Here is a 6000-nt window from a genome sequence, read left to right on the forward strand (position 1 = left end):
CTCTCTCTCTGGTGGGAGATTATCATATCATTGCGCCATGTTATGCCCTCTCGGTGCCTTTCCCCCAGCCAGCTCTGTCTTGAAGACAACCGCAGGCCGCCGGTTCCCAATCCCAAACCACCCCACCCCGGCGATCTCTCACACCCCGCAGCCCCCCGCTCCCCCTCCTCTCCCCCCTACCCTCTCCAAGCCGCTTGTCTCCTTCTCCTCGCCCTCTGCAATGCAACCCTCCCCTTTTTCCGGGGGGGGGGGAGAGGAACGACAGCACAGGCGGCGGCGGCGGCGTTTGGCTAGTAGTCTTGCATATCTGCATCTCTCCCTCCCTCCCTCCCGTCCCCCCACCTCGCCTCGGGGATTACCAAGCAGCGCCCAGCCAGGCCTGCTCTCCCCGTCCCCTCCCCGGAGAATGTGGAAGTGCCCGAGGCGGCAGCAGCAGACCTGTCAGTGCGTCCGCGTCCTTCTGGCGACTGCCGCGCCTCTGCTCTGCCCCTCGCGGTGCTGCTGGCGCTGCCTCCTGCTCGCGAGGAGGCCACGGTCTCTCCTCCTCCGCTTGTTCCCCCCCCCTCCACCCAACACGCTAACCTCTCTCGCCCCCGCCCGCTCGCAGCTGCGCCGAGCCCCCTCCGTCCGCACCGGCGGCCCCCTTTGCTCCAGAGCGCGGGAAAGGCGCGCCCTGGGCGCACACGCCGCGCCCTCAGGTGCAGGGAGAGCAGGGATGCGCTAAGGCCGGAGCGGGTGCCGGGGGAGCTCTCCACGCCCGCCGCCGCCACCGCTATTTCTAGCCTAATCCCCGGTTGCCTAATCCCCGGTTGCGGCCACAAACCTTCCCTGTGGTGCCACTGCTAGGATGCATGTATGCGTGCAATACGCAACCCCCGACGCTCTCTCTCTCTCTCTCGTGTGTGTGTGTGTGTGTGTGTGTGTCTGCGCGCGCGCACACACCTCGCTCCCTCCTTGCCTTTTCTTGCCGGCTCTTCTTGCTCGTTCCTCACGGGGCCTCGCAGGTTTGTGGCTTCTTCGGAGTCAGGTGACTCGGAGCAGACGAAGCGGACAGCCCTCTAGGGGGCCGTAAGAACCGGATAAGGCCTCCCCCCCAACACCCCCCCGCGCTCTTAAAAGGGACACCCCTCGCGGGCCGCGCGGTGGGAATCTCCCCGCCTTGGAAAAAACCGCGCGCCCAGTCGTGGGAAGGGCAGCTGCTGACTGTGGAGAAACCGGGGTGGCGGCGCCCCTCTTCCTTCCCCACCACCAGCCCAATAGTTTTACTATATACGTACATCGGTATACACCTGTATTTTTGTTTGGGGGTACCTTTCACTTCAAATATGTGAAAATATAGCAAGATCTCTCCCCTTTGGACTGTATTATTTCTAATAAAGTTAGCATATTATCAAACCATTTTGTAAAGAGCCAAAGGAACACAAGTGAACAGCAAAGAACCTGCACAAGCAAGGCTGACACCAAACCCTACATATAGTAAGTAAAATAGAAACATCGCCACCCAACCCCAACCCCCCCATCTCCCCCCCACACCTCTTTCCCCCTTTTCTTCCTAATGTCTCAACAAATGAAACCGATTTGTAAAAAAATTACATGGGGGAAATACAAGAGAGACATTGCACACACTTTTGTAAATCAAGAAAATCTTTAATAAAATAAAAATAAAGAGCTAATATCTGATTTGCCTGACTCTACCAGGCTCCTTCACATTTCATCTTCTTTGCTGCCATAAACATTATTAGCTGTGTAACCAAATGGATGAACAATTAACATAAAGCTGCAGCCCTAAGTATGCTGCCTGCTATAGGAGTCATTGAGCTCAATGGGAATCACTTCAGACTGGGTAAAGGTGCTTAGAATGGCACTGCAGGTATGTTCATAAATAGTTCTCATATAAAACAGCTTCAAATTATAACTTCCAGTGCAACTATAAATGCTTTCTAGCCACTTAAGATGTACTTCAAATTGTATTATAATAATGACAGTTCCTCATTATTTTCAAACGTCTTTGCTTTTGTAATCACCTGCAATTGTAGTTAAACTCAGAAAATTGCCGTATTTTAAGAACTCAGAAACTGAAATTGCACTATCATGATGCTATATTTCATCTTTCCCCGTAATGACAAATTGAGCAGCAATAAGAGCTCGTAAGTCATGAGTGAAGCGGTGCTGCAGAAGGGGGGCATGTTGGAAAGATGTGGATGCATCTCATTAGTCACGTTATTAGATAGACCTGAGTCAGTCTGGTACCAGTTGCAGTGGTTTATATTTGCTTACTTTTTCCTGGATAGGCCCCCTAATGTTGATTGAAAATCCCAAAACAATTTTGCTCTTGAATAGTTACTTTGAATTTAATCCAGAGATGGTAACCTTCAGCTCTAGAGTTCTTGGTTTCAGGATGTACAGCTTGCTTATAAGATAACAGTACATGTTGAATTATTTTACAGTTGCAGTGGCCTCTTAATTTTACAAACTAGCAAAATACCAGTCCTTATAAAGAGCAGGAGCCGGGGTGTGAGGTGAAGTCATATTGCAAGGAGAAATCCTATTCCGCTGAGAAGTGCAAAGCTAGAACATGAGGCTGTTCTTCTAGTGCTGGGATGGAAAAGGCAGGCTTCCCCACCACCAGCAGCTGGTTAGGTCTGGTTTATTAAATTTCTACATCACTCCACGCTATAAAAAGTCTTGAAGCCATTTGCACCTAGGAGTAAGAGCACAATTAATAGAAATACATATGAATTGTTCTGAGTTTGCGGGGCAGGAAGTAGGTTATGTGTGAGACATTTCTAACTCCTGGATCCAGCAAGTGTTAAGGCAGGCTAGGTTCCTGTGTTGACGTGATAGCTTTGGTGATGGGCCATTAAGGGCAGGGAAAGGGAAGGGGGCTCTGTGAGAGATGGGCAAATGGTGGTGCTCCTTCTTCAACTCATATATGGTTAGAAGGACAAAGCCTGAGTTAGGAGTTGGAAGTTGCAGTAATGTGGGCCAGAAGAGAAATGGCAAGCTGGAGAGAGTGTCAGAACAATGTTTGATTTCTGTTTGAATCCAAAGCTGTGGCTATGGGAGAAACAAGACCATATATAAATAAACCATATATCATAAAACCACCACAGTCTCTATTGGGCTCATTTCCAAAATGAAGCACAAAGTGCCTGGAACCTCTGGAATCTCACACCGCTTAGAGCAGGCATGGCCAAACTTGGCCCTCCAGCTGTTTTGGGACTACAACTCCCATCATCCCTATCTAACAGGACCAGTGGCCACGGATGATGGGAATTGTAGTCCCAAAACAGCTGGAGGGCCAAGTTTGGCCATGCCTGGCTTAGAGAGTGAGGTAGCATGCAACAGGATATTAAAAATACAGTAAGAAACAGAACATCCTACCAGTTAAGTCCTTGAGTGCCACACTTGGAACCGTACACCATTGATTTGTAAAAAGGCATTGATCTCTTTCCTAATGATTTAGCATGTATTTTGTAATTTGCAATATGTATGCATTTATATGTCTTTATTATGTATATTTCTAACAGTGATCTGTGATGCCATTAGGACAGCTAACAGATCTAAATTGCCAAGAGCATTGCAATATACAAATTATAACATCAAAAACCATTTTAAAATAATCATAACAATACTGTAGGAAATATATAGTGTTTGGGAAAGGGCTGTTATTATGATGGCTATTTTATTATTAGGCTGTCTGTCAGTATGCTTCTATTATGCTTTTATCTTTGATGTTTTGTGATTTGTTTTTAATGTTGTACACTAATGTTGTACACTTTTTAATGTTGTACACCTGGATATCTTCTGATACATAAAGTGTGTGTGTGTGTGTGTGTGTGTGTGTGTGTGTGTAATAAATATAAACATCATCATATAGTTGCCCACATTGCATTAATCCCCTACAAAGCCCTGACCAAACATATACGTCTTCAGGTGGCTTTAAAATGTGAATGTTGGCAACAGCTGTAATGGTGCAGCCCCAAAGAAGACCCTGTATAAGTAATCTACAGGTCACATTCTGCCACAGTTGTTAGAATGATCATTAACATGCTATGAAATCACAGCAGCTCAGCCAGTGACTGGAAAGAACATGAAGGCTGCCTCAAACAGTTGTATACAAATAATTCTTTGCATTGTGGACTTGGAAGTGTGGCTGTTATCTGAGTCGGGCTTTTTATGGTTGATACCCTTGTCATAGCTGTCAACTTTTCCCTTTTCTTGTGAAGAATCCTATTCGGAATAAGGGGATTTCCCTTTAAAAAAGGGAAACATTGACAGCTATGACCCTTGTGCATGATAAAATTGCAATCATTTCTGCATGGGGAATCCTGTAGCTAATAGGGGTAGTTTATCATCAGAATTACATTGTTTTTAAAATTGTTTTCAGCTATGTTAACTGAATAAAAGGTAGATTTCTAAAGATACCTTTAATGTATTTGACTTTGAAAATCAGAGTGGGGAACACATCTTTCCCACTCAAGAGCCATTTCGAAAAACCACATACATAGTCTTCACAGGTCTATGTCATCAAGCATATACTATTGTCTAAGAAGCCCCACTTCAAATGCCTCATTACAATCAATTCTGTATAATCCCTTCTTCCTGAAAATGGGTGTAGGGTCAAGCCAGTATTTGGACTTAAAATGTAGTTATGACCTGAACGTGTGTTTTGAACTTCATTCTGATATCTCAATGTGCACCTAAGTTATTGCATTATAAGCAAACAAGTGTTGCAACCAAATGGAATGCCAAATGAAGGAGTTAAACCAAATGCCTCACTCTGCTTGGCCAGTAATGGGAGTTGTTTTTGACAGATTGATGTAACCAAATTTTAATACAACCCATTATTTGCAGCGTAAAAGATAGAAGGAGTATGTCCTTTTTTTGTCTTTTGTAATATTTTAGCACTGAGATTACCAGACCGCTTTCTGCTCCTTCCCTTTCCTGTTTCCAGTCTCCAATGGGGCAGCCCATTTCCCCTTCATGGTCTGTATCTTCCTCCCTTCCTCTTCCTTTATCCTCTCCTTGTTCCTTCTCCTTTGCTCCTGTCCCCCTTTCCTTCTGCTTTCTACTAGGATGGAAAGCAAACACTTCCTGGAAACCCAGTATGGTCCTATTTGCTCCTGATTCCACCAGTGTAGTTGCCTTGCCAGCAGCCCAGTGTAAAGCCCTTCAGCTGACATAGCTCCTGTATAGATTGTACCCTCAGTTGCAAATAACTGTAAATGTTAATAATTTATGGGGACAACACCTGAATAGCAGCCAACACAGATGAGGCATATGTGTTGTAAAATGCAAGCTCAATGACCAGTTGTGTAATGTTGGTTCACTGTCAAGCTATTTTGAGATTCCTTTGTCGCCATCCTATTCATTTATGGGATAACCAACTTTTCAATTATTAAGAGTTACCAGTTAGCTCCTGTCTCAGGTATGGAGCACCTGCTTGCTTCAGCTGGCAGGATTTGTGGTTGACTGGGAGGGAGCGGGTGTTTCAGGGGAATGAATTGTGGTAACATCCGACAGAATGTGTTTCTGCAGCAGAGCTCTATTAAATCAGCAAGTTCAGCATCTGGGAACCAGAGCGGGGACCTCTTCTTATCATTTTTCATCTTATCTTATCCAAAATTACACAAGATGGATTCTGTTTAATTTTGTCAGGAACAGAGAGTCTGTTTAATTTTTACCCAGAATGACTGGGCATTTCCTAAGCATATGGGACAAATCTGTTGCTAGAAACTGAATCTGTGGAGATCTGTGGAATCTCCATTAAACTGGTACATCCTTCAATTACATCTTTCCTTTAAAATCACACTATTATGATGATGGTTATTGTTGCTATATTTATTATTCATTTTCTGTTAAGCTAATCAGAAAGTTTGTTTGTGTGATTCCAGGTGTTTATGCATTGTGGGGGTATCAAAATGCTACAGCCCACTCTGCTGTTTCTCTATCTCCACCAGTTTAAATGCAGATAAACTCATGAATGAAGAGCGTTCA

The 6000-nt window shown here is 45.1% G+C and overlaps 1 protein-coding gene across 2 annotated transcripts in view; it reads right to left on the reverse strand.

Annotated features, from left to right (window-relative positions):
* The window catches only part of SNAP91 (synaptosome associated protein 91), a 68548-nt gene extending 67612 nt beyond the window's left edge, over positions 1-936 (reverse strand). For both annotated transcript variants that reach the window (XR_008329452.1, XM_053381390.1), the window contains exon 1: positions 824-936. The gene's annotated coding sequence lies outside the window, so the exon portion shown is untranslated. The remainder of the gene's footprint in view (positions 1-823) is intronic.
* Positions 937-6000: the final 5064 nt, after the last annotated feature.

Source organism: Podarcis raffonei, chromosome 3, assembly GCF_027172205.1.
Source record: "Podarcis raffonei isolate rPodRaf1 chromosome 3, rPodRaf1.pri, whole genome shotgun sequence".
NCBI classification, from domain to species: domain Eukaryota; kingdom Metazoa; phylum Chordata; class Lepidosauria; order Squamata; family Lacertidae; genus Podarcis; species Podarcis raffonei.